Raw genomic sequence first — 15,306 nt, 5'->3', positions numbered from 1 at the left:
GACCGGTAGTTTGGAGACTCCCCGGGACCGAATGGAGGCCCTTGGGTGCCACCAGTTTACGGCATGAGTTGAGGAGATTAAAAAAAAAAAAAAAAGGAAGCGACAAAAGGGGAAAAATAGGTGGGAGGGTCCCAGCAGGAAGACCAAGGCTGGAGGGTCTTTGGGTGTTGCAGGTTTACTGCCCGCAGGTTAGTGGCCACGAACTGCACACTGAGACCCGGGGCGCTGTAACTGGCGCGCTCCCTCCGCCGGGAGCATCCACTCTTGCCCGGGGCAAACCCCTCCTCGCGCTCTACTCCTCACGCCTCCCAGCTGCTAGTGGGTCCTGCTAGGGCACTTCCGGAAACCCGTCGGCGGCTCAGAACTTCGGTCCGACTTTGATCGCGGCCTTGATAACTCGGCGCGTTGCCCTGCCCTCTCTCCTACCTTCCCTCTCCCGCCCACCCGGCCCCGGCGGCCAGTTCTCTTCCAGCGCTGCGGTCGACCAGATGCTCCGCGCCTCGGCTGCCGCCAAGACCCGGAGAGCGGAGCGGCTCCCGGCCGCGCGGCGCGCGCTCCCGGGCTCGCTCCCCGAGATGTACTGGGCATGCGCGGCGCGCGGCCGGCTCGGGCGAGCGGGTGAGCCGGCGGGCGGCTCCAGACTTCCCCGGCGGCGGCAGCGGCGGGCCAGGCGTTCCAGCCGAGCGCGAGGCCGGCGCTGAGCTCGCCCCGGAGACCGCGTCTCCTCGGCCGGGCGCAGACGGCGGCTGGGCGGCTCGCGGAGGATTGCGAGGGCGCGGTCCGGGTCGGGGGCTTTCTCCCGGCCGCCTCCCGCCGGGTGTGAGTTCGAGGCGCCTCCGGGGAAGCCGCGGCCCCGAGGGCAGATCCGAGGTAAGAGCCCCTCGGCGAAAAGCGCCCGCCGGGGTCCGGCGGCTCGGACTCTCCCTAGATTTTCAAAATCCGCCTTTGTGTGCCGGGATGGAGTGGTGCCAGGCGCCGCGTCCGCCTTCGTTCACTTTGACTGCTTTCAACTGGTGTCGGGAGCCAGGTGTGCGAGGGCGCTGCCGCCGAAGTGCGTTCGCGGGCGGGTCCCGGGGCGCCCGGAGTCGGTGCCGACCCTCGGTCGCCCGCCGCGCCCGGGGCTCCTGCACGGTGGGCAGAGAAGATGCACACCGTCCTTGTCATATTTCCCGGTAACCTGAGCTTCCGCAGATACACCTGCGCTTCTCTGGTCGGTGGGGCGACTCCAGAACGAGTATTCTTCTCCTGGCTTGTCTTAGACTTGGGGTTTCGAGAACTACCCTCCCCACCCCCAAACTGGGGGGGGAGTCTTTTCCAATTGACACTTTGCACCAAGGTCCCACCATCGTATACCCCCTCAAATTTCGAGAGAGCTTGTTGTTTGTGCATAGTTGTCACTCTTAATTCCTGGTGACTTTCCTTTCGTAGCGGGCTCCACTCCGCTCACTCACCATTTTACTTTTGGGGAGACAGCCCGTCTGGTGTCTTTGTCAGTGAACGCCTTTGGAGTGGATTTCCAAGACCCTGCCCGCTCCTCCTATGCTCTCACTTTCTACTTTCCTTTCAAGGACTACCTGTATGCAGACTCTTGGCACGGATTGTTCCCTCCCTTTGCACTGTTTCTCAAATCCCTCTTTCCCCATAGTACCCGTTGCATTGCTGGACTCTCTTTGGGGGTAGGATGCTGTATTAGGTATTAGGAAGTGAAATCCATAGACGTCAAGAGCGGTAGAGCATTAGGAATTGGAATCCACCTTTACAAAACATATTTCAATGACATGTATTCTTGCTTTTCTTTTTAAGGTTTCAGTTCTCGCCTCAGATGATAAGAGGAATAGCTAATGTCTTAAGAGTTCAGATAAAACTTGGTTTCAGAGGCATGTGACTAGTTTGATTTTGGCTTTATTTTTTTGGGAGATAGAAGAATTAGGATTCCCAGAAGGCTTCTTTATATACATATAGCAAAGTAACTGTGTTGTGTATTGCTTCTAATTTATTTCCGTTGAAAGGATATCATTCTTCTACAGCGACTTGGGTTTTGGAAAGTGTGAACTAGTAATTTAGATCATGTGGTCATTGAAAATTAAAGTCAATGTCATCCTTTCTCACCTAGTATAGATCTTCTAGGAATTGGAGTTTTCTGGACATATTACTATAGTTCTTAAGTTGCTGGTGTGGAAAATTTTTGGTCATGGGTTCACATTTTTAATTACCAGTTTGAAAAATAACCCACTTTATAGACTTGCCATGTAAAGGGTAGGGTAGAATGTATCACAAATGTAAGAACATTTTATAGAATGCCTTTAGTGCAGAATTCAGAGATTAATACTTTTAAAAATTCCCCAAGTCATTCTCTTCACAGCAGAAAAAAAGAAAAGAAGGAAAGATAACTTGCTTTTAATTCCACTGTTGTGAGATAACCACTGTTCACAATATTTGATACATACCAGGGGAATACTTTAAGTTGTGTTCAGAGCGAAGATTCTCAAAATGGTTTATTCTTATTTGTTCCCTATTGGGAATCTAATGCTGAATTTTGACCACTTTGCTTGCTTCTGATCAAATGTAAAGATTTCATTTTGTTTTTATCTCTAGCTTTTCCTGCTTTCAATTTTTAAATCTATGCTGATACTTTTTAGTTTGCTAGACTTTGCCTGTTTTGGATGCTGTTCACAGTTTTGAGGAGTACTGGTCAGGTTGAATTTTGTTGATTGCTCTCTATAGGCATTCCTCTAATATTGTTCTCCTCATCAGACTGAGGTTTTGGGTTTTTGAGGGGAAGATCACAGAGGTAAAGTGCTACTTTTATCACATAATATAAAGGGTCCATACTATCCAACATGATTTATCACTGTTGATATTGATCTTGATCACCTGGCTGCAGTAGTAGTAGTTTTCTGCACTGAAAACGTACTCTTTTTCTTTCTTTCAGTGCTTTTTCTTAGAAGGAAGTCACTGTGAACAGCCCACACTTAAGGAGTGGAGAGTTATGCTTCTCCTTGAGGGTGGAGTATTTATGTAAGTTGTTGGGAATTCTTTTGAATGGGAGATTTGTCTTTTTTCCCCATTTATTAATTTACTCAATCATTTGCTTGTATTGGTCTGGCCTCCTGGGTATATATTTATACTTTGTGTTATAATCCAATACTACTTTATTTTGTTCTGCAAATTGTTTCAGCTTTGCCCATTGGGAGCTCTTTCGGCTGGTTCCTGTCCTCCTTTGACATATCTCCATTAATGTACGTTTTTTAAAAGATCACTTCCTTACTTTTAACATTAAAAGATACTCCAGGATTATCTTGTATATTTCCATTTCCTGCCCCAGCCCTAGAGTCAGCCAGAAAGAATCTGGTTCATCTTCTCGGGAAATGGTGTTGGAAGCCAAGAAAGATCTGGGTTCTAGGTATTCTTGTTGCTACTGAGGTGTCATTACTTCTAGGCCCTCTCATCTGACAGCAGGAAATACATATGTGTGTATACAAACCCCTGTATGTACTCTTACAGGGGTACATGTTTCTCTTTGTAACCATGTGTATCTATTTTAAGGTAAATATGAGTTCATACCGTTGTCTCTTACTCTACCTAATCCATTACCACCTATATCATCCTGGATTTCTCCCCTTGCTTATCTGTAAACTCATTCTAATAGGGAGAAGAAACCTGGCTTCCACCACCTGCCATCCATTTACTTAATTGTTCAAACCCATTATATGTGTATAGTGGTATCAAAATTGTTAACCTGTGCTCCCTTCACAAAGAGGGGGAACAGCTTTATCAACTAGAGTACATTGCTTATGTGCAGTACATTTTGTAGATTTTTAGATTATATAGATTTTTAGATTTTATGGATTCCAATTAGTCTTACAGATTCCATTCCTTTTCCTTCTATTCCTTTAATGAGGTTGTTGCACACATGTATGATACAGGTAGATACTTTTGTCACAATCTACATTCTATTTTGGGATCCCCAGACCTTCTACATGATTTTTTAAAAATTTGCCTATATTGTTTCACTCTTTGTCCTGTGACGTTCTGTGAGTTTTGACAAATGAGCAATTCCATGTATCTTTTATCATACAGAATAATTTCAACAGATTATTAAATCTTCTGTATTTCACATATCACTCCCTTAACCCCCTTCCCCCGGCAACCCCTGATTTTTTTACAGTCTCTATAGTTTTGCCTTTTCTGGACATCATATAATTAGAATCATATAGCCTTCTCTGATTGGCTTCTTTCACTTAGCAATGTGCATTGAAGTTTCATTCATGTTTTCTTGTAGTTTGATAGCTCATTTCTTTTTATCATGTAATAATATTGCATTGTATGGACGTATCACAGTTTGTGTATCTATTCATCTATTGAAGGATATCTTACTTGCCTCTGGTTTTTAGCCACTATGAGTAAAGCTGCAATGAAAAATCATGGGTAAATTTTTATATGGACATAAGTTTCCAGATCAGTTGGGTAAATACCTAGGAACATGATTGCTGGATCATATGGTAAGATTCTGGTTAGCTTTGTAACATATTGCCAATCTGTTTTCCAGAGTGGCTGTACCATTTTGCATTCCCACCAACAGTGAATGCAAGCTCCTGTTGCTCTTCATCCTTGCCAACATTTGGTATTGTCAGTTTTTTGGATTTTATCCATTCTAATAAGTATATAGTAATATCTCATTGCTTTAATTTGCCCTTTCCATAATGACATTTAATGTTAACCATCTTTTCGTATGCTATTTTCCATTTCTTTGGTGAGATGTCTGTTCTGAACTTTTGCCCATTTTTAATAGGGTTGTCTGTTTTCCTATTTTTGAGTTTTGAGAATTCTTTATATATTTTTGGTACAAGCTCTTTATCAGATATTTGTTTTGCAAATATGTTTTTCCAGTCTGGCTTGTCTTTTTGTTCTCTTAACAGTGTCTTTACACAGCAAATGTTTTTAATTTTAATAAAGACCAACTTATCAATTTCATGGATAAGCTTTTGGTGCTGTATTTAAAAACTCATTTTCAGACTCTAGACCTCCTAGATTTTATCCTGCTTTCCTGCCCCTAGAAGTTTTTTAGTTTTACATTTATATCTGTGACCCATTTGAGTTATTTTTTGTGAAAAGTGTACAAAAAGAGACTTTTCACTTTTTGTGAAAAGGTAAGTGTCTAGATTCACTTTTTTGTCCATGGACTTCGAGTTGTACTGGTAGCAAATTAATGTGATTTTTAAGTCAAGTAGATTATATATTAGGTTCAGGATGGAAAGGAAAGTGTTTTTATTTGATTTTTTTTTTACATGTTTTGTGAAATTGCTTAAACGAAACAGTTGAGAAATGATTTGGAAACCAAAATGTAATACTGCGCAGACTATATACTGAGATTGATTCCTGGACATCATATATAATTCATTTCCTTCTTCCTCACTAAATCAGAGATTCTTCTTTGTGGAAAATAGAATTGTTAATACAGAGTAACACATGTCAGTTGTTTTAGATCTAATCGTAGAAATAATTAATAGAGCTTTATTTTTCACAAAAAAGATCTGAAATAAGAGATTTGCAGGGTGTATGCCGAGAAGAGGCAGATGATATACACACCATCTAGAAACTGGAGACTTAACTGGTTTTGAATCTTATCCCATACCACTCCTCTTGCCTTTTTTCAAGTGACTTTTTTTCAAGTACCTTTCTTTTGGTCAACACTTTGTGTTGTTGATATTGGGGCCAGAAGTATTGTTAAATTACAATTAGAACCAATACCCTTCAGGAAGCATCTAGAGAGATCAGACATCATAAAACTAGCATCTTTGGTATGGGAGGCATTACATACATTATCTCTTTTAACTCTTACAAGAGCTCTTTAAGGCAGTTCTCCTTATTTCCATATTACAGGTAAGAAATAGGCTCAGAAAGATAAAATGACTTGTCTGTGGTCCACATGGGGAGAGAGGGACAGAGTTGGGATGGAAATCCTGATCTTTCTGACCCAAAACCCATGTTCTTTTCGCTTTGCTATGCTATCTCTAGTAAATGAAAAAGTGCTAGGATAATATTAATATGTCTTTGATTTTATTCTTTTCTTTAACACTGTACCTACTTAAATGACTACTGATCTAATCGAGAATGGCTCAAAAGATTGTGTTTTTGAGATCCATGGAGATTCTTTTAACTTTTTTTTTCTGTTGACTGATCTACATCCCACTGACCCAGAGGTATGAGGTATTGGAACATGTTTATAAAGAATGGAGTTCCTTTAAAGAGAGGAAGTTGTGGAGGATTAGGAAAAATAGAACAAGCAATGGTAGCATTAGCTAGTTGTTTAACCCTTTGCCTCTCTGAATTATAAATTTCTTGAGGGCAGGGAATTGAGTCTCAATGATCTTTAAGCACAGCACATCACATGTGCTAGGCACTCACAGACTGTTTGCTGGATGAAATCAGCACTAAATATACTTTTTACAGAAGTTTGTTTAGAATGTTTAGAAGGGGATGAATTTTTTCTTCACACAGGAAGTTGAACGTAATTACATTTCATTTATTCATTCATTCATCATTTATTGAGCATTTGTTGAGTATCTGTTCTGTGCCAGACACTGGAAACACAGAGGCGAATAAGACAGGATGTCTGCTTTCAGGGAACCCAGAGAATGGAGGCAACCAGGCAACCATTGTGGAGCTAAATGGAGTATGTATTAAACAAATAAGCAATGGACTTTGCAATCAGAGAGACCTTTTTTGCCTTAGTTTTCTTGTCTAAGAAGTGGAAACAATAACAGTACCTACTTGACACAGTTTTTGGGAGTAAAGTTAACAAGAGAAAAAAATGTACACGTTTATCTTTATATCTCAGTGCATAGGAGAAGGGAGAGGCTCACGGTGGTTGAGGGAGTCAGAAAAGTCTTTACTGAGGATGTGACCCTTGACTATTTTTAAAATAAATTTATTTATGTATTTACTTTTGGCTGCGTTGGGTCTTTGTTGCTGTGCGCGGGCTTTCTTTAGTTGCAGCGAGCTGGGGCTACTCTTCGTTGCGGTGCACGGGCTTCTCATTGCGGTGGCTTCTCTTGTTGCGGAGCATGGGCTCCAGGCGCATGGGCTTCAGTAGTTGTGGCTCACAGGCCCAGTAGTTGTGGCACACGGGCTTAGTTGCTCCTCGGCATGTGGGATCTTCCCAGACCAGGGATCAAACCAGCGTCCCCTGCATTGGTAGGCGGATTCTCAACCACTGCGCCACCAGGGAAGCGCTGACCCTTGAGTTTTATAGGATAAATTTTTGAGGTCAAGAATGAGAGTATGAAGTGGGACTCCAGGGCATTCCACGCAGAAAGATAAATAAATGTGACATGTGCAGAATGGATGGGCATGATGGGAGTGGTGGGGAATTCTGTGTGTTTTCACAGACGGAGCCTCCAGGATTATTAGAAAGAACTGAATAAGCAGTTATTTTTCATTTTTATAAGTAACAATACAATAGTCATTACACTGGAGTAGGAGAGAATAAAGGTACCAAACCTGTTTGAAGAATTGCACGAATCCCTTCTACTAATCATGTGACTTTCTGAATGTAGTCCTTTATGTAGCAGGTAAATTCTTGTGTTCTTTTTCAGTTCTGTGACACTCAAGTGATTTTATAAAGAAAGAGCACTTGTGTGTTTGGGTGAAATCAGAGGTCCTCTCTCAAACCATATTTTTTTTAAATTTTAATTTAATTTTTTTAAATTGAAGTATAGTTGATTTACAATGTTGTGTTAGTTTCTGGTGTACAGCAAAGTGATTCAGTTATATATACATATGTGTGTGTGTGTATATATATATATATATATATATATATATATATATATGTATGTATACTTTTCCATCATGGTTTATTGAACCATTCTTATATTTAGTAGCATGGAAACATAAGAATCTAATATCCCACAAAGGCGGGATCTAGTCCTATTTGAGCCAATCCAGAATTCTAAGAACCATGAACAGTTTCTCAACAGAGCCTGAAACATAATACTTAGGAACGTTCTAAAATAATCTGTTAAGTGAATGAATTATGTGCTTGATAAGAGGTCAGAGTTTTATAGTTGAAAATTGTGTTTTTAATATAAGGAGAAAAAAAGGGGGGAAAAAAGATCAATAGAAGGAAGAGAAGTTTATATAAGTAGAGGGAAAAATATTTTCAAAGTCCTCTATTGAAGACTATTGATATGAATTTCATTGTATTTAGAAGATCCTTTATTAGCACCATTAGAGTATTACTTCTCTATCACCATTAGAATAGTATTCCTTATCCTAGAAATACATGCATATTATTGATATATTTATTGGTTTAATGCAACATAGAGTGTTTCCAGTGTCTGAAATATAACATTTGTGATCATTAAACACTGTAATTTTTTTCTGTGGATTCTAATATTTATAATGTTTTGTAATATTGTAATTGTTTCTAATATTTTTCATTAGAAAATAAATGTTTAAAAAAGTATAAGCAGCAAAACAATCCATAAAGAAAAATATGGATGAAATTTGTCACATTTGAGATGACATTGAACACAATTTAATTTTCTACAATAATTTTGACATTTGAAGTTAATGGTAATCTTAGACATGAACATATAATAAGATGGTTTTAAGTATGTTGACTTTTAAATTTTAAGAAAGATATACTTGTGATGAAAGAGAAAAAAGATACATTTAACTTTCATATATGGAAGAAAACAGAACATTATTGTAGCTATATAGATTTTCCCCCCAAATAAGTGTGCTAATCTTGTTTGTGTGTGTGTGTGTATGTGTAATCTCCAGTTTCTCTTTCCAGTATGTTTTTTTTTTTTTTTAATTTTATCCTTGTTTGTTTATTTATTTATTTATTTATTTTATATATTTATTCTTGGCTGTGTTGGGTCTTCGTTTCTCTGCGAGGGCTTTCTCCAGTTGCGGCAAGCGGGGGCCACTCTTCATCGCGGTGCGCGGGCCTCTTCACTATCGCGGCCTCTCCTGTTGCGGAGCATAGGCTCCAGACGTGCAGGCTCAGCAGTTGTGGCTCACGGGCTTAGTTGCTCCGCGGCACGTGGGATCTTCCCAGACCAGGGCCCGAACCAGTGTTCCCTGCATTAGCAGGCAGACTCCCAACCACTGCGCCACCAGGGAAGCCCCTCCAGTATGTTTTAAAAACTTTTAACTGTTTTATGAACAACTGTATATTGGGATTTAGAATTATTACTTTTTAATTCAGAAATATGAATTTAGAAACCCTATCTTTAGGTTGATTTGTCTTATTATTTTAGTATATTTATCTACATTATCAGAATTTCTGATGTAAAGTCTGTTTAGTTTGTGTACTGTGGCTAGGTTATATATTTTTTACATCTCAGGATCCTTTTAGTCAAGAGAGAACATTAATTTTGTTGGTAGTTCTTTTATTTAGCTCTTTTGTGGGGCCTTGTTAGACTCTGAATAATTTAAAAGCAATGGAATCCTTTCTGTGATAAAAATCTAGTCATTAGGCCAAATCTTGTAGCATTATTCACATGATACTCATGCATGTAAAGGTGTGGAATTAATATGTATGCCTGAATGATGTATATTAAAGAGGGTGTTTTTTTAATTATTGAGGAAAATAACCCTGTAAAGATTTTAATGTGCATGAATTCACAGATTTGCTTAAAGTCTTATCTCTTCTGTCTTTAAGTGAATGATCCATGGGAGTGAACCCTGAACAATAATGTGTAAAGAATAATATGAAAACATTTATAACTTCATTTAAATTTAGGAATAATTAGTTCTCAATTTTTTTGTACATTAGTATATTTGCTATCTTTATAGAATTATAGGAGAAATTAAGGGTTTAAAGTACCATTTCTTCTTTTTCTGTTATTTTACATTTTCATATATTTCTTATGCAAGTGACTGAAATAAAAGTTTTAGCATCATTTATTAAAACGTCTATGCACTTGACCGTATTTCACATTTTTCACCTTAATCCTTAAGATTTTCCATGGTCTCATGAAGGAAATAGTCTTATAAAAATCTTGAAGCAGATAAATGACCATGTGGGTTTTCCCTTGACACCCCTTCTCCATCCTGCTTCCCTCCTTCCTGCGTTACCCCATCCTCCAGCCCCAGCGTTCGACCTCTTTTTTCAGCGCCCAAATGACGTTAGCTGAAAAATGTATCTTTCATAACTTTGCTATCTTTCCAGTTACAATTTGAGCTCTTTCTCACTGCCTGGTGAGATCTCAGCCGTGGAGAGTGAAATCGGAATAAAGGAGACATTCATGGTGGTTATGACATTGAAGGTTAAGTTTAGGCTGCTGGAGAGTTTGAAACAAAGGAGTGATTGAAGCCCTCATCACCTTCATCTTACTTGGGTAGTAAGTAAATTATTTTGGAAGTAAAGTCTCATTATGAAGATAATGAAATCTTGTCCAGACTAAATACATTCACAGTGACTGACTTCAGCTGGAATGCATCTTAACACCATTCAGTTTTTGTACAAATTAGAAAAGATCCACCATAGTTTCGTGTGTATATTAGAATATATGCTAGTGACTTTTTTTTTTTTAACATTTTGTTTTGTAGGAGCCCCTTAACACTGTAGGGAATTTTAGAATTTGAATTCAAATATTTGTCAAGTAAATTTGTATAATATAAAAAAAAATTTTATATGGAATAGTCCATGGTCTTCTAAAGGGTCTTCAAATAGGAATAAACGTTTCCTCATCTTGGGACTTCCCTGGTGGGCCGTGGTTAAGACTGCGCCCTTCCACTCCAGGGGGCACAGGTTGGATCCCTGGTGAGGGAACTAAGATCCCACACATGCAGCACGGTGGGGGAGTTTCCTCATCTTGCCTCCAAAGCCTCCCCTCCCACACCTTACCTATATCCGTTACCTAGAGTTATTTCCATTTTCTCTCTTTCCCAGGCAGTTGGAATATTTGAAGTATGATTTTTGTGAGCTATCACTGTACTACAGAGTAGAAGGCCTGAGAATATGGTATAATTTAGCCCAGTGGCTACCGATTATATATTGTGTTATATTTATGGTTTTCAAAGGCGTTTATATGATTAACCTAAAAGATTCCAAACTAAAAGATTCCAAACTAATGGATTAAGTGGTAAAATGATCGGGAAAACTAGTGGTGGTAGAATCTGATAGATAATAGAAATAGTTTGGCAGTAACAAAAGTAGAAACGCTAAAATTTCCCAAGAACCTATAGGCTGTTTTTACCACCACTGTGCTGTTCATGAACTATGTATGGGGAACTTTGATTATATATACTGTAAAGAACAATGTATTGTTTGTGAGAAGTATGTGTTAACTGTTTATTCAGTAAATAAACATAAAATAAAGTAAAGTTGGGTTCTGAACTGTCCCTGTTCTTGCAAGATTTAACAGCCAGATCTTTCTGGCTAACACTGATTTTATTAGGCTAATGCAGACATTCATTGGATTTTGGATATTAGGTGTAATGTAACAAATGCTTGCTGTCCATAGAGGTGGGTTTAGTTCTGTGATCCTGAGAGAGTGGATATAAATTTGCGGGGAAGCTTTTAAGATGAGGTAGCTGATCTAAACCTGCTGGGTTTTTCTCTCTTCCAAAGCAGCACAGGAGTGTGTAGAATTTTGCAAGGAGTTGATTTGAGAACTTGGCTTAATTTTAAAGGCAAAAGACACTAATTAATTTTTTTTTTTTTTAAAGAACTTTTAAAAGCTTCTAGCTGTGATCACCTTAGCTTCCTATTTCCCCCTTACTCTTACTAAGTTTCTGTTACTGCTGTCAGCTATAGCAATCACTGGGAAGGATAATACTGGGGTAAAATTTCCTTTAAAAGGAAAGTTATGGAAGAGGGATGTGTACAATATGCATGTGTACAAAATGCATATTGAATACAATAAAGTACATACGGAAAGGTCTTTTGTATGTGAGGGTGAGTTTTGTTAGTTGTTGTGGTGATAGATCTTGTTTGATTCATTTCAGTTTTCTCCAGTGATCCTTTTGTGATATGCTTATACGAGATAGTTAAGTGAGATTAAGAATTTGGCTAAACTATTAGCAGGCACATTGGCTTAATTCAACCCAATCTAGTTTCTTGATCAAACAGTTCTGGACATATTCAGCTTTATTTAATAGAAAATAATTTTGTTTCATTTAGTGAAAGTCAATAAAGAAATATTAAAAAAGTGCCTGTATTACTAAATAATAATAATAATACTGTAATAATAATAATTACTGTAATTAATAAGACAGACAAGGTTGCTATCCTTACTGAGTCCACAACGTCAGAAACCTAGATTAGAAGAAGCATAAAAAACTTAAGAGGCATCAGATTCTAGGTAAATGGTCAAAAATGTGGAAAATAAAGAATAACCTTTCTGGCTTCTTCCTCCCTCCCGTCCTTCTTCTCTTTCCTTTTCCTTCCCTCTTTTTCATTTCTAAGAGAGTGAAGATATTCACATTTTGTATTATATTTTTCAACACATCCTGATATTGTGGACTTATAAAATAACTCCATTTCCAAATTACATATGATTTTACAGTCATCCCTCAAAAGAACGTTTGTTATTTGTAAACAGCTGTGGGAAAAATTATGGTATACCAGAACTCCCTTTGAAAGATTTTCAACTGTTAAGGTCAACTTAAGATCAGAACAGACAAGTATGGTTTGTATTAGTTTTATAGACACTACTCAGTATTTTATTTCTTGGAAGTGTTTAGGAATGAAGAAGGCATTATTCATAAAATGAAGTCATACTAAAGACCTCAGGCTGGTTGTAAAGTGGTAAACTTTAGAGATGGGGAAATGTGTGTTATCGTGAATTTGGAATGTGTGTAACTTTAAGACCATCATCTGAAGCAACACTGCCTTTGTATTTGACTTGCAAGAAAGAAAGATGGGGACTCCTCCTCCTCTAGTGGAGCCCAGTACTTCCTAACGCACCTCTCAAATTACACACCACTGAAATGATCCCCACAATGTGTTTGGCTCATGTGTTTCTCGTTAGCGACTGTGAATGAAAGATTCATAACTATCTATTTCAAAAAATGTCTTTATTTGCATTACAAAGAGCTTGCTTGGAACAGGATCAAGAATTGTTTTTAAATTGTAAGTCAGCATGTATGGGTTGGGCCATGATTGACACTGGACCTTTAAAAAAATAATTTCTGTGCACAAAAAAGGTTCTGAATAAATATTTATCAGACCATCAATTACTACATTGACTGTAGAAGGATAAGAGTACTTGAGTTTTCCCACATTCTTAGTGATTTGGATCAAATATTTTTGTAGCTATTATAGAAAGCCCTGCTAACCTTTCCCTTATCTTGCCTACCGGGTGGTATATAACAGGATCACAGAAAGGAGTAGGACATCATACAGACTTGCCAGACAGATAATTAGAGTCCCCGTGGCAACCTTGTGACCTGATTTTCCAAGCCCTGTGTACCTCACTGGAGAGTTATAGCTGAATACTCTTAGCTTAAAGAACTCTTGGCTTGTATACAAGTTGGGGGGTTGGAAAGAAGGAGGGAAGGGTAGATATATAAATCCATTTCTGCAGTTTTGCCAAATCTGTAATATAGAAGCACTTTTGTTCTAAAAGGAAACTTAATTATTTCCTCGCTTTGGCTATTCCTCCTTATATGTTAACAAATTACTACCAAACAAATCATTACCAGAAGAGCTTATTTATTTGTTTTTAATTGATGGCATACTAAAAGTTAGTTATTTTTGAACTCTTCTTCTTAAAGGAAAAGGTTAAATGTGAATGTATTAGACGTGGTGGAATCGTTTCCATGCTTTTCTTTTGTCATAAATTAGTTTGTGCATTTCTGGTAGCAGTTCCTCAACTATCCAAATAAAATGAGGCTGTTTTTCTCTCACTAGGCAAATATTTATGAATACATGAAGTTTGTTACGTGATATTAAAGTCACATAAGATTTCCAGCCTTCGTTATACATTTTCTAAGTTGTTACTGCAAAAATGAGAATTTTAGATATCAATATGAGGCAGTTTTGTTTGGTTATACACTGACTTATAATTGCCCTCTTGCCTCTATATATGCTCACTAGATATGGATAGGAACTTCTTTTTCTCACAGCGTGTATATAGTTCATGTCATATGCTATGTTGAAATATCTTGTATGGAGATTTGCTGGAATGGTAAAACTGATGCAGACTTACATCAACTAGACTTATTTAAATCACACTATTTTTGTTTGAAAAGTATTTGTGCCTAAATACTTACTTGCTTCTACCATATCATGTCTCTCTTCCCACTCCTAACATTTTCGTACCTCTCTCTAGCATTTCTTGAAGGGGCTCATAAACCCAGTTCTAAAATATTTCATGCATCTCCCATTAACAGGTAATTGGTCCCATGCCTATCTTTAATCCCAAACTGCACTGAGGTATCTCATTCGTTTTCCTTCTTCCTCTGAGGATGATTGAAGTTCTTTAACCTCATGACTGCCTTCTAATTTTCAACTTAGACCAAATTGTAGTCAGAGAATCATTAATAATAAAAATTAATAACATTGTAATGTAATTTTAATAATTTAGGTCTCTCTAGTTTATAAAGTGTATTATGGAGTCAGTTTAAACTGTTGTTCTTCTCTCATATGTATGTGTCTGAGTCAGAGTGTTTATATAGTAAGCTCTTGGAGTGCATGTGTCTCTTGGTGTGGTATTACGCATAGCTAGAAACTTTTCTCTTCATGGCCTCTTGCTGCTGCCTTTCTGTCTTGTTCCCAGCTAAGATGCTTGACAAGAAGCTTATACCCGTTGTTTCCTCTTCCTCACTTTTCCTACATTAGTCAGCCCACTTTAGTCTGGTGCCTAAGCTCATGTCTCTAGGTTATTTGTAATACTCTAAAGGCCAAACCAAAAGGAAAACATTTAGTTTTTATCATACTTGGTTTTGCTGTAGCTGTTAGAGGTCATGGATTGTGTTTTGTTCACTACTGAATTTTTTATCACCTAGAGTTTCTAGTACTCTGTAGGTTGTCTATTTGCTGAATGAATATATGTTTGCAATGATCAGTGTTTTGTCTTGTTTTTTCCCAAAGAATGTTCTCTTCCTTGGGCTCCCACGGTGCTATTCTTTCCTGCTTTCCTTTGTTACCCATCTGCACTTAGATGTTAATTCAGAAGCTCAGCTCCTTGGAGTTTAATAGGTATCTAAAAGTTGTTCCAAAGTGGTAATCTTCTCAAGTAAGTTCTAGCATCATCTGTTGGTAGCAGGGAGAGCCAGCACTGTTTTGGGGGGCAGGGGGTGGTTCTCCGTTCATGGTTTTGTTCATAATCTAGATACTCACAAGTT

At 38.4% G+C, this 15,306-nt stretch overlaps 1 protein-coding gene across 6 annotated transcripts in view; it reads left to right on the top strand.

The window, feature by feature from the left end:
• Positions 1 to 643: 643 nt before the first annotated feature.
• EPS8 (epidermal growth factor receptor pathway substrate 8) overlaps positions 644 to 15,306 on the top strand; it is a 198,496-nt gene continuing 183,833 nt past the window's right edge. For 4 of the 6 annotated variants that reach the window (XM_059935373.1, XM_059935365.1, XM_059935368.1 and 1 more), the window contains exon 1: positions 644 to 870. The gene's annotated coding sequence lies outside the window, so the exon portion shown is untranslated. Of the gene's footprint in view, positions 871 to 2,932; positions 3,019 to 15,306 lie in introns of all 6 variants that reach the window. The other 2 variants (XM_059935367.1, XM_059935366.1) reach the window with 1 other exon arrangement.

This window comes from Balaenoptera ricei, chromosome 10 (assembly GCF_028023285.1).
Source record: "Balaenoptera ricei isolate mBalRic1 chromosome 10, mBalRic1.hap2, whole genome shotgun sequence".
NCBI classification, from domain to species: Eukaryota; Metazoa; Chordata; class Mammalia; order Artiodactyla; family Balaenopteridae; genus Balaenoptera; species Balaenoptera ricei.
The sequence above is the reverse complement of the archived record's forward strand: the minus strand, read 5'-3'. Positions and strand labels throughout refer to the sequence as shown.